The sequence below is a fragment of the Thermobia domestica genome, chromosome 15, assembly GCF_964235325.1.
Source record: "Thermobia domestica chromosome 15, izTheDome1.hap1.1, whole genome shotgun sequence".
NCBI lineage: Eukaryota > Metazoa > Arthropoda > Insecta > Zygentoma > Lepismatidae > Thermobia > Thermobia domestica.
This window is the reverse complement of record NC_137468.1, coordinates 186729911-186742809: the sequence shown is the minus strand read 5'-3', so window position 1 is coordinate 186742809 and position 12899 is coordinate 186729911. Positions and strand designations below refer to the sequence as shown.

General features: G+C 34.2%; 1 protein-coding gene across 2 annotated transcripts in view; it reads right to left on the bottom strand.

Annotated features, from left to right (window-relative positions):
- Positions 1 to 5009, bottom strand: part of LOC145671383 (uncharacterized) — a 40742-nt gene extending 35733 nt beyond the window's left edge. The window contains exon 1 of one of the 2 annotated variants that reach the window (XM_081740464.1): positions 4797 to 5009. The gene's annotated coding sequence lies outside the window, so the exon portion shown is untranslated. The other variant, XM_081740466.1, reaches the window with a different exon arrangement.
- Positions 5010 to 12899: the final 7890 nt, after the last annotated feature.

Below are 12899 nucleotides of genomic sequence, written 5' to 3'. Positions count from 1 at the left end.
CGGAAAATGAAATAAATAAATAAATTCATCATTAAGGAAATAATTGCCCGTGATTTTCTTGATCCGAAGTCCTTGATGTCAGGCGTTTCAGTGCGTCGTGGGAAAGATACTTAAGTTAACCCCAATAATTGGCTTGCGATCAGGTGGATGCAGTACACAAGAGTTTGGTGTTACCAAATTTAAGGACATATCAGTCGAAGGTACGCCATTTCGTGTTCTTGACTTTCGCAAAAATCGACGTGATCGCCCACCAACTTTCCCTGAGCTTTCAGCATGCTATAGTGAATCCCTGCCAATAAATCCGCGCAAGAAGTCCGATCTTTTGGACTTATTACCTTTCATGGATGCTTGCTACACAGTTTCTAGAAATAGTTACGCACGGACACACACGCTCTTCTTGTTTTTGATGACAATTCTACATCCGAGGAGGAAGCACACTGAGGCCGTGTCCAAAAGATACAAGTGCACATTTGAAGTACGCTTATTTCCGGAACTGACGTCACCTAGTGTGCGTCAAAAGGCCCAAGTTCACAAGTCTGCGAGTGCATAGTGCGTAGTGTGTGAGGATGTACACTACGTTAGTATACTTGTGTACTTAACATGGCGATTTCTAGTAAAATAACCTAATAAAATTTTAAAGGCATATTATTAATATTTTTGTTGAGGTGAATTTATTTATGAGGTGATCTAATAATAATTTACTTGATAAATATGCAAATTAGTGATATTACAAGTGAAATATAAAAAAGTTACACAAATAACAAACCTATTTACTTTGTACTCAGCATGCAAAGGGAAAGATACCAAACAGTTTCTTTAATAATGCTTTAAAGAGATGTGCGTTTAAATATTACATTGTTTATATAGCTTAATTGAGATAATTAGACTATCGTTAATGCAGCTAGTTGCACGTAAAAGACAAATAACTTGCTTGTTAGCCCATATATATAGGTTAGTAGCTAGGTTGGTTCCTTTCTGTACGAAAGTTTAATATTTAATTCACATAGTATTGCCGAGCGAGTGTCAGCGAGTGAAGGCGGGTTAGAGAACAGCAGGATACGTTGTTTTCTGTCTTCGTTACGAATTGGTTCGTTGAACGATTCATTGAGTGTAATTGCCAAAGTAAATACTTGCCTTCCTCGCAATTCATATAATCCCATTACTGTACCCACTATGAAACGATTATGAACAAATAAATAGTTGAATAATGAGAGTTTATTTTTAATGGTTATACTTGGACGAAGGGATTAGTTTCGTAACTGCGCAATCATTTTCGCAGTGGGAAACATGTAGGAAAGGCAGCGGTGTATGACAATAGAGAGATTTAGGGCACCGAAAGCGTAGTGAAGTGCAAGCAAATGTTGAAGTGCATACAATGTACAGGACTGCATTTAAGCGGGCATATAAGATAAGATAGTAATCTTGAATGTTTTGTTATTTTTACCATATTACTTTAATTAGGGTTATCCACCTTGAGTATATGAGATCCTTATAAATTGGTATTTCATAGTGACAATAGTTTTTTCCTGTAAATTTAGGTCCCATGTTGTTCAACTCCAGCACTTCTTTCCTTGTCATCCTTGCAAGTATTAACCTTTGGTGTAGATTAAGAATATGGAGACACTATTTCGAAGATTTACGAGTAAAATCTATAGATTCACAAAGAAAGAGTAACATCTAAGGAAGTTCATTACTAGCGCTATACGGTAGAAATAGTCCAATCAGTATGCCTGTAACTGAAGCAATACAGTAGAACTAGGACAACTATAGTGTCATTTATGTACATAAAGCATTTATACCCAATATAAACTCTCTCCCAAAGTAGATTTAAGCCATATAATTGTAAATAGCGCTCCCCGCAGTACCTTCTATGTCCTAACGCTCTTGCAAGTTGCCTACTTTCGCTTGCAATAAAATTCCTAAGCTACTTCGCAACAGTGTTGTTAGCTCCTTAACCACCAGTGCTACTGTTTTTCCGGGGGATTAATAAATAGAACCGCCAATAGTTTAGTGGGTTTTTTGCTGTTACGAGTTTATTGTGCACATAAGACAACACAAACACACACATGAGCTCCTCCGTGGCTAAGCGGTTAGCGTACGCGCCTTTGGCGTGGGAGATCCGGGTTCGATTCCCGGTGGGAGCTCATGTGGTTCGGATTCCACGTTAATCAGTAGGTCCACGTCTCATATAGCCTCGCTGCTGAACGGGACGTTAAACCCAAACTCAACAAACACACACACACACACACACACACACATATATATATATATATATATATATATATATATAGATAGATAGATAGATAGAGATATAATATTGCATTTACGCTCCGCTCTTGTTAATCTGCGCGTGAAAGATCTGAAATGACAAATATTTGCAGCTACGGCAAAGCTGAAGTTGTTGGCATACATGAAAGAAACTCTTAAGTCATTTTATGGTTACCCCATATTGTCAATCTGTACGATATATTTATCTTTAATATAACTTGAGAGTCATTCATCTATTTAAAAAAAGCATGTTTATTTTTTTTTCTAGTACGCGAAATTCTCCCTTCTTTTGTTATCAATGTTACATGTTCCACCACGATGAGGCGATGGAATCAAGTGCAGTTCAAAAGCTAGTTTGACGAAGTGTACACTATTTAGTGTGTACTTCATTTGTAGACTTCGAGTGTGCATCCTCGAAGTGTGCACTATGCACTTTTGGACACGGCCTAAGTTTGCATACTCAACATGTCTGATCACGTGTTCAGCGTTCATTGGCTTTTTCGCTGAATTTTCTTTTCTTTACTTAAACATATTTTGGTGTTTCATTGTTAGACATAAAAATACTACAATATTATAGTCACTGTAAAAAATTATGGTCACACTTACTGACCGATTACGTTAAATCAGGTTGTCAACCAATCACGCTAAAATTTATGGCATTGCCGTAATATTTACGGTAATAGGACTTAAATACGGCCTTTCGTGCATGTATTACTATGAATATTACGGAAATACCGTGAACTTTAGGATGATCGTGTGGCAATCAAATTTGAAGGAATTCGTTCAAGATGTGACAGTAATTTTTTACAGTGCAGTTGAGCATTCATGCACGTATGCATTACTCACTTGTTCGAAAAAAAAAAAAACTATTCCTCCTTGTTCATAACTTATTTGCATATATTGATTTATATTTAATTATATTAAGTTGTATTTAATTCATTATATTATAGCATTTGAAACTAAGTGCTTTTTGATTAGCACCCAAATCAGCTTTACGTTGTGAACAATCGTAATATGACACAACTTGATATGTCCTTTAACCGCCATTTTGAAACGATTATAGCAACCTACGACTCTAATTAAGATGCGCCGTAACAGACGACATTTAAAGGAAGTAACTGAAGGTATTTTACAAAAGTGCATGAAAAAATCGATTTTTTAGAGGGCACGAAAATACTGAAACGCGTTTTCTGAAAGAGTACAGAAATGGACATATCAACTTTTGCCATATCAGACGAGAATTATAGTTTTACTGTGCTAATCGCTTGTATTTTGTCTACTATACTTTCCTGGTGTTTTTTCTTTCTTTTTTTTTTACTCTCTTACAAAATTTCTTATAGAAATATACCTAGCGGAAATATAGAATCAGTGTAAGAATATGTTTTAAAGGTAGTACGAGATTATTTCAGAATAAAGCGAGACACATCTGATGGCATTCCAAGTGTCCCAAAGTTCTATTGCGCTTCAATTCCTACTGATTGAGGTCTGCATGATGTACAATTCCACCTTAGTGACACTTCACTGCACAATGACACAAACAATATATATATATATATATATATATATATATATATATATATATATATATATATATATATATTTCACATTATGGAGACTGGCATTACATTATCAAACTTTCGGCCTACTTTTGAAACTGTTGAGAAATACCATAACTTGTTGTTATTCTAGCCATAATTTATAAATTAACAGACGTAGTTTACTATTGTTAACAGAAATTGTACATCCAACTTCCGTAATTGGCATCCACACCTGATAATGCCGATTCTATAATTGGCTTTTTCCTTGTAAAGAATATTATTTACATTATAGAAAAAAAAATTAGCAAAAATTATGGCATAAGTTTAGAGTTGCCCCTCCAGTCTGAAGGTGCCCTTGGACTTTGCAACATACAAAAAACAGTGCTTAAAGTATTAAAAATTGTTACATTTCACTTAACTTCAGTACTCTGTGTGCTTCACAAAAATTTAAGAGGTGTTCTTCATTATTTTTCCTCATCCGTTACGCCTCTTCGCCATATTTTACAACTACCATGCTGCTGAAACCTTCCGCAGCTGGTAAATAGTACTAACTTCCACTTATCTTTTCTCGTATTAAACATAACTTTCCTGCCGAACTTACATTCCTAAACATCAAATAAAAACTTCAAATTATCATTTCTTACTTCATTTCTCCTGTAAATTTTCCTGATTTTTATAAAAAGCGGAGGGGTAACTCTAAACTTAACCCAGAATTATAGTAGAACGTACGAATAATATAACAGAAGCCATTATATAAATTAAAAATATGCATGCAAACATTGGAAAATTTACTGGTAGAATTATATTACACGAAAATGGAAGAATATTCAGTCAAGATATTTATATGCACTGAACATGTAAGTGATATATTAACGTACATATATATATCATTACAATAAAAGCAAATTGAGAAGTATATGCAACTAAATGAAACTGCATGTTCGCGAAGCATGCACCAACCATTCACCGTAAACAATTATTGAAAAGTACCAGAAATGGAAAATTTTCGGATTAATGTCAAATTGTAAGCTATTTGTCTAATACTACTCAGCTAAAATCGGAATATCTCCTTTTCACCGCCGAAGTAGTTGAAATAATCCCCAAAAGAAACTGCGTGGGCCTATGCGGCACCACCACTAAAGTAAAATATGTCGTTTTCCTCAACATTTTCATTTTGGCTCTTAGCACGTCAGTCTACAATTAATCTCAGAACTATTTTCTGTTGTAGGTCATTACCTTGTACTTGGAGGTTTGTAAAAGAGCAAGTGCAAATAGAGGAAGGTTTAATCTGAAAATTGGTAGAAAGGGAATTAAGAAAATGCCTAGATGAAGGTTTTGAACATGTTTGTCAAAATGCATGAGCCAAATGAAAAGAAAAAATATAATCTACAATAAAAGTATAATGAAATATTAAAATGTCAAACAAGACAGCGCTTCATGCTTATGCTTATATAATAAACATAATAAAAACCAAAACTGTATAGTTCTCCCAGTAGGTTTATATTTTGAAAATTTAAGAGAAACCAACGCAATTCATGTATTTCAATTTCGTAGGCTTATCAGAAATTCCGCTCATAAACTTCTGGGAATTATTAAACTCGCACATGATAATAATATTGGAAATAGGGAAAGCAAAATCTTGATAGCGAAAACTTGCAGAGTAAAGAAGAAAAGATTGATGAAAATTCCATTGGAAGTTCCAATTTGGAACGATAGTTAGTTGCGTTGGTGTTCATGTATAGTTCGCGCATATTGACTACTGATGGGCAGTGGGAATATTCCACAGTGGTAAGGAAAATAAAAAAATGGGAATATTCCTGTTTTTTTCCCTGGCATATAAATTCCCGAGAAGGAATTTATTTCCATTTCTTTATTTTATCTTCCAAATAATCAGGATCGTCTGACTAACTACTTTATTTTCATTTATTATGATTTACTTCTAGGTTTTAAATAATTTGGAGGTTAAAAAAAAATAAAACTCGTTGACGGTACTTTATATAACTGAACATATGGTTTATTAGTTCCATTTCCATTTGCATTAAAAAGTAGCAAAGCACTAATTTGCAAATGATGAAAATGAACCAGTTTGTAAAGTAATGTAGGAATTATGTAGAAATAGATATGAAGTACAATTAATACACCTCGAACCATCGTTAGTAATAGATTAGTAATAGACTTCTCTTATATGCGAATTAACGCATGAAATTTCGAGAAATAGGTAGGAAGAAAGTTCGTGTGTGGCAATGTTACGTGCTAAATTATAAAGATAAGTTGAATTGAGTTGATTTTGAGTTTAACGTCCCGGTCAGCAGCGAAGCTATATGAGACGTGGACCTACTGATTAACGTGGAATCCGAACCGCATGAGCTCCCGCCGGGAATCGAACCCACACCATAGACGCGTATCTAACCGCTTAGCCACGAAGGAGCTCTCATTATAAAGATAAGTAAGTATCTTGCAAATATTGTGAACATAAATATTTATGCGCAAATGTTGATAATTTGGTGAGACATGTATCTTCTGACAATTACCCAATCTAATTTGTTTATAACAATTAAAAATTTAATGGACCTTATGCAGAGTTGTTCTGACGCGATTAGTCCCATACTAGAGTTCGATTAAATGTTTCCTGCAGTAGTCAGGTTTTTAATATGACGCTAATCATTCGTCAAAGCGACTCTGCATAGGGCGGTATGTGTTTATAATATCAGTAGTAGAGAGAAGTTTACAGAATCCACTTACTTATAAATTTAAACTGTTTAGCGGAGTAAAAATATGTGAACTTACTATGCCATTTTTCCACATATTTACATTCATAGAACATATTATAATTAAATATACATTTATGTGTACTCTTTAAATATAATAAAATAATTATAAAATAAAAATACCGTTCAGAATATACATTTTAAAGAATCCTCTGGAGACAACTATAATAATATACTGTGATAAAAAGAAACGAATTTAACTTTGGAATCATAATATAGTAATAGAATGCTATTTTCTTGGTGATTGTACATAAATTCCCGGAAAAATTCCCATTTTGGGAATCTTCCCGGGAATATTCCGGAATAATATCTTCCTGGGAATTTACCCATCACTAATACTGAATACTGCTGGCCAGTGTTCGTAGATTTCCTTGAGAAAATTTCCTTCGCTTGACATAGAAGTTTCCCGTTTCTAATCGAAATTTCCCTAGTTTGTTGATTTAGCAGTTCCTGTGATAAAATTCATGGGATATGATTAATTTAACTATATTAAAGGAAGTGCCAACCAAAACAGTAAAAAAATGATAATTATGCTTCAACAAGTTTATACCAGACAATTTGTAATGCACTTAAAAATAAAACGAAAATACTTTCCTAATTTTCTTCCGATCTCCGCTGTTGATTTGTGAAAGGGTAATGAGAAATTCAAATGCAAAAATAGAAATAATTAAGTCTTCTGTTTCGATGGTCTCATTTCAAACATTCATTTTACACAATTTACATACTAATGCGATTGTACACAAGGAATATCATGCTCTCTCATAAATGCCCATAAGAAAATTTCTGGTTCTTTTCTCTTGTCTTATGAGTTTCTTCTTATTCGTTTTCAAGAAAGGAAAAGATCATAGAAAGTGAATTTTACATTGCTTTAAGATTTTACACATGCTTTTCTGCCTTGAGAATGTTTCCTAATTCGCTTTATTCTGTAACGTAACTTCATGCTACATGAAAGCCATCTATAGTTTTCACTATTATCCTCCACTGGCTAAAGTCAAGCTTTGAAACTTTCATAATCCAACCACTATTATGAACTATATTTCATAAAATTTCTTTCTATAATGTTTTTGTGGCAGTTCTATATTCTTTCTTATCTCTTGTGGCATTGCGAGGCTTTTTTCCCGTTTCCAATTGTTCTAAGATGCACTGGAACCAACATTCGTCTCCTTTTAAGTAACATCGATTTACTGGTACACGCTTAATACACTTAATAAAACAAATGAAATTCACAAAGATATCGAAGTTTGTATTGCTGTCCCCTTCCCCAATTAAATGCTTTAATTTTAATTTGTATTATGAGCCTATGTTTAGCAAAATGGGTCCAGCTCTTTTCTCTAAAAAAATGTTACAATTTTGGTAATTTCTGTTCACATTCGGTTAGTTTACGGTAGGATAGGTTAGTTTAGGTTAGGATAGTTTAGTTTAGTTTAGCTTATGTTAAATTAGTGTAGGGGTTCCTTATAATTTTCCGAAAAATGATAAAATTTCGCTTATTTCTACTAATATTAGGTTAGCTTAGGTTAGTTTATGTTAGGTTAGGTTTGGTTACGTCTTTGCATCATTCATTTCTACTGTAAATTTTGTATTTTTTACGTGCTTCTGGACTCCTTGTACTAAACATACTCCACATTATGCTCTGGTGTTTAATATAGGCATATCTTTATAGGTATCTTTTACATCATCAACCATTTACGTCACAGGATTATTCACTTCCACTACCACAGTCCTACGACACACACCAAACTCGTAAATGTTGTGTTTCAATAGAAATAAAGCATTAAATGTTCATTCTCGAAATATTCATTTTGTGTTCTTACACAGAGAGAAAGAGCACGTTTGGGCGAGATCAAAAAAGACAGCTTCTACTGTTTCAAATTTAGCAACATTGTTTTATTTAATTTGCTTTTGCTTTATTTTTTCCCTTCACTTTCTTCTACAACAAACACATCAAGTCTAGCCAAAATGGATTGAAATTATCCTACTTTGAGCACGCACACCATTGTTATTGTATTGTTTTACTTAAGTAGAATAAAGAAAAGTTAAACCATTTATATTTGTCAATTAGTTTTAGTGACAAGTTGCATGGATTTTCATGTTTTAATGTAAAAGTGCCCTTTTTCCCATTTTGCAAAATTTGCCTACGAAATTTCCTAGATTAGGGAAATTTCTCACGGACACCTGGTCGGTACCACTCGATGTCCCATGCTTCACTGATACTCTACTGATAAAGATGAACTCGGTTAGATAAGATTAGTCGTATTCACAGGACAATTAGCAAAATTTGGTTAGTCATTTTAAATTTGTTCATCTTTTGTACCATTTACCGTGACGTTTTAACCACTTACCATATTTTGTTGTCTCTTTATTTTGACAGGTGTCAAAAATGGATAGAGGCAGCGAAGAATCCTCGCTGGATAGGAAAGGCTGTCAAAAACGCATACATGCATGCAAATCACTTCGATTACACTCAGTTTAAGTTTCCAAGTAGGCACTGTCTCATTAGTAGTGTTCTACCGATGGTAGATACTGTATGCCGAAGTGATTATGTTGCAGAACCGACCAGCTCTGCATGCTCCAGTGAGTACAGCCATCCATCAAGTGAGGAAGTAGAAAAGCAGTCAAGTTGTTCTTCTGAAGCAGACTTTTCTGTTGTTTTCCTTGATCACAACTACTGTGTTCCTTCCTTACTCCAGTCTAGTGCTCATGTTACCTCACAGTCCAAGAGTTCTCTGCCCAGCAACGACCCAAATGTTCCATTGAACTTTTTCCTTCTGATCCTACCACTTCTTCAGATGCCAATTTTCAACTTTTGCCTTCGACTTTAGATGAGCGTTATGAAGAACGTCAAGTGTTAACTTCTGCGCTGAATTCGAATATGAACTCGGTTTCTCTCCATCACGTACAGTTTTCCCGTAACAGAGGGATTTTCGGGAAATTCCCTCAAAAATTTCCCTTTTTCAGATATTTTATTCCCCTAGCTCCTGTCCCCTTACATATAGTAACATAGAAATTATACCTAAGTATACCTTGATTTATATTTAATAAACTCTAAAAGTTTCGTAAAAATCGCTTTGTTCTTTCTAGAGAAATAAATATATTTGTATGTATACTGTGTGCACTGTTTATTGCACCTAATAGTAATGCTTTCAGATCTCCTGAGTTGGGGTAAAAACGATTTGCTTTATTACTACAAACACAGACATAAAAATGAATATTTACAATAGTCAACAACACACTTGTATTGCTCTCTGTAAATTAGAAACGTGTATAAAAATAGAATGTACTTCCAACGTATATATTTTTTTAAACGTACAGTATATGTATATCTTAATACATACATACATACATACATATATATATATATATATATATATATATATATATATATATATATATATATACAATTCTCCAAGTTTTTTCGTTTTGTTCATGAAATGGTTATCAATATTTTTTATCAAATGTAACAGAATGCAAAAGAAAGATAGAATGGAATACAGACTCAATGCAAGATAATGTGTGCGTATGTACGGATATAAAAGGGTTGATGGCGGAGCTAGGAATTCCTTACGTTCCAGAAGAATGGAGGTTATTTATCGACGCGTCAAAGGTCAGCCTTAAAGCTGTCCTTTTACATAATGGAAATAAAAAACCTTCTATACCACTTGCGCACTCAGTGAAGATTAAGGAATCCTATGACACCATGTCAACTTTGCTAAATCTTATAAATTACAAGGGCCATTGTTGGCAAATGTGTTGTGATCTCAAGGTAGTTGGTATTTTATTAGGACTGCAGTGCGGTTACACGAAGTACCAATATTTTTTATGTTTATTGGATAGCCGAGCTGATGACAAACATTATGAAGTGAAGGAATGGGAACCTAGAGTGAATTACGTACCTGGAGAATGCAACGTCAAATACGCTCCTTTGGTAGATCCTAATAAGATATTACTACCGCCACTTCATATCAAGTTAGGACTTATGAAAAACTTTGTCAAAGCCATGGACACATCTGGTGAAGGTTTCAAGTATTTGCGAGATAAGTTCCCTAACCTGAGTGATGCTAAGATTTCAGCGGGAGTGTTTATTGGTCCCCAAATTAGGAAATTAATGCTTGATGATAGCTTTGACAGCAAGTTAAACAGTGCTGAGCTAGCTGCCTGGACAGCATTTAAGTGTGTTGTGCGCAACTTTCTGGGCAAACACAAAGCTGAGAGTTACACAGAAATCTTACAGGACATGATACAGAAATACAAAGAGTTGGGTTGTAGAATGTCTTTAAAAATCCACTCTTTGCACTCCCACCTCAGCTTCTTTCCTGCTAACCTAGGTGCTCTCAGCGACGAACAGGGGGAAAGATTCCACCAAGATATAATGGCAATGGAGAGAAGGTACCAGGGACGATGGGATCCTTCAATGATGGGGGACTATTGTTGGGGTCTTGTTAGAGAATGCAACATTTCTTACAAAAGAAGGAAGTAGTGTACGTTTTTGTAACCCAATGGAAGTTTCATATATTGTGATAGTTTTGATTGTCTTTTCATGACCTTTTGGTACATTTGTATTATTGTTTATTGTAAATTGTCACACTTGTTAATTATATTGTATTATATTTTGTATATGTGTTTGTGGTAATAAAGCAAAACGTTTTACCTCAACTTAAGAGATCTGAAAGCATTACTATAAGGTGCAATAAACAGTACACACAGTATACATACAAACATATTTATTTCTCTAGAAAGAATAAAGCGATTATTACGAAACTTGGAGGATTTGTTAAATATGAATCAAAGTATACTTAGGTATAATTTCTATGTTATTATATGCAAGGGGACAAGATCTTGGGGTGTAAAATAAACGAAAAGGGAAATTATTTAGGGATTTTCTCGAAAATCCCTCTGTTACGGGAAAACCGTACGTGATGGAGAAAAACCGAGTGCATATTCGAATTCAGTGCAAAAAGTTCCTTTAAGAACAGGTATTTCCCTTTATGTAACAAAACCTTTGTTAACTATTGTAATGCTTCATACATTAGGGTGGTCCTTAGGTATATGGGAAAAAATAAATTTTCGAATTTCTTCCGCCGCACCCCCTATTTCTTTTCCTTTGGTAATAGAAACATCATACACAAAATTTCACAAAAATCCAGCAACGTTAACCCGTGCCGCAAAGCAGTTGTTTTCTGTAAAAAGAAATCCATTTGAATTTCAATGGCACTTGATTTACTATTTGTCAATAAACGTATAATAATTATCACAAATGTAAATAGGACAATATAAAGCTTTCCTCTGTAATTCAGAATTGACTGAGTTTCAAATACAGTCGGTTGGTTATCAGGCAACAAGCTACAAGCATCATGATCATCGTCCATATATATAGTACTTACGGATGGTAATGCACAGTGTTATGAACCACTGTGGAAAAGATATTTAGATCTGTTTCTCATGTCACTTGCTTCGTTAGTAAAATTTACATGAGAGAAATCAATCAGCTAATAAATACAAGTAAAAAATTAATTGATAATGGCTGATATTCCAAAAATAAAAATGGAAAAAAATATATATATTTGAATTGTAGATCGACTTAATGATAATTTAGTTTTTACGCAAGGTAGATTTTTCACATCCTGGAAACAAGTTTCTATAGTCTTTCACCACTTACAAAAGGAATTGTTTCTCTTCTTCATTTTTAGTTAGAACTTCATTGTGATTTTCCATTAACTTTACGCTCTTTCCGCAGTGTGATTTGTAACATGCAGCTTGTCAACTACTTTTTTCCCGAAAAGAAATTCATCATTCATTTGTCGACCAACAAACCGGATCAAGATCTAGAAAACCTGTAGAAATCCGAAACCTTTCGAAGAACTTCTTGGTGTTTCCTATCACAAAATCAGCAATTTCTTTTTCTTCAATATCATCTATTCATTAGCGCGCAGTTCAAATCGCTTCATCGTTTCATATGAACTGTCACTATTTTAAAATTTTTCTGCTATTTTTTTTGTTCATTATTGACATTCTCGTCAAAAAATGAATGTGCTCACACTTCTCTGAGAGGTACCAAAGATGTTAGGAAAACTTCAATAAAGCCACTCTCGAGACATCAGAGTTTATGAGTTTGTACGTTTGAAGGCTCTTCAAAAATTGTAAATCTTGATGTGGTGAACGAGATGCACTGGGACAAGAAAACCAAGTAAACCAAGCTTTTTAGAACAGGAAAAGTGCACATTTGACGCAGTCCTTCTTCCCGCTCATTTAATTTAAACTGATTACTAAAGAAATATTTTTAAACATCATAAGGTTTTTCCCATCCACCTTGCCTGATGTACAGCTC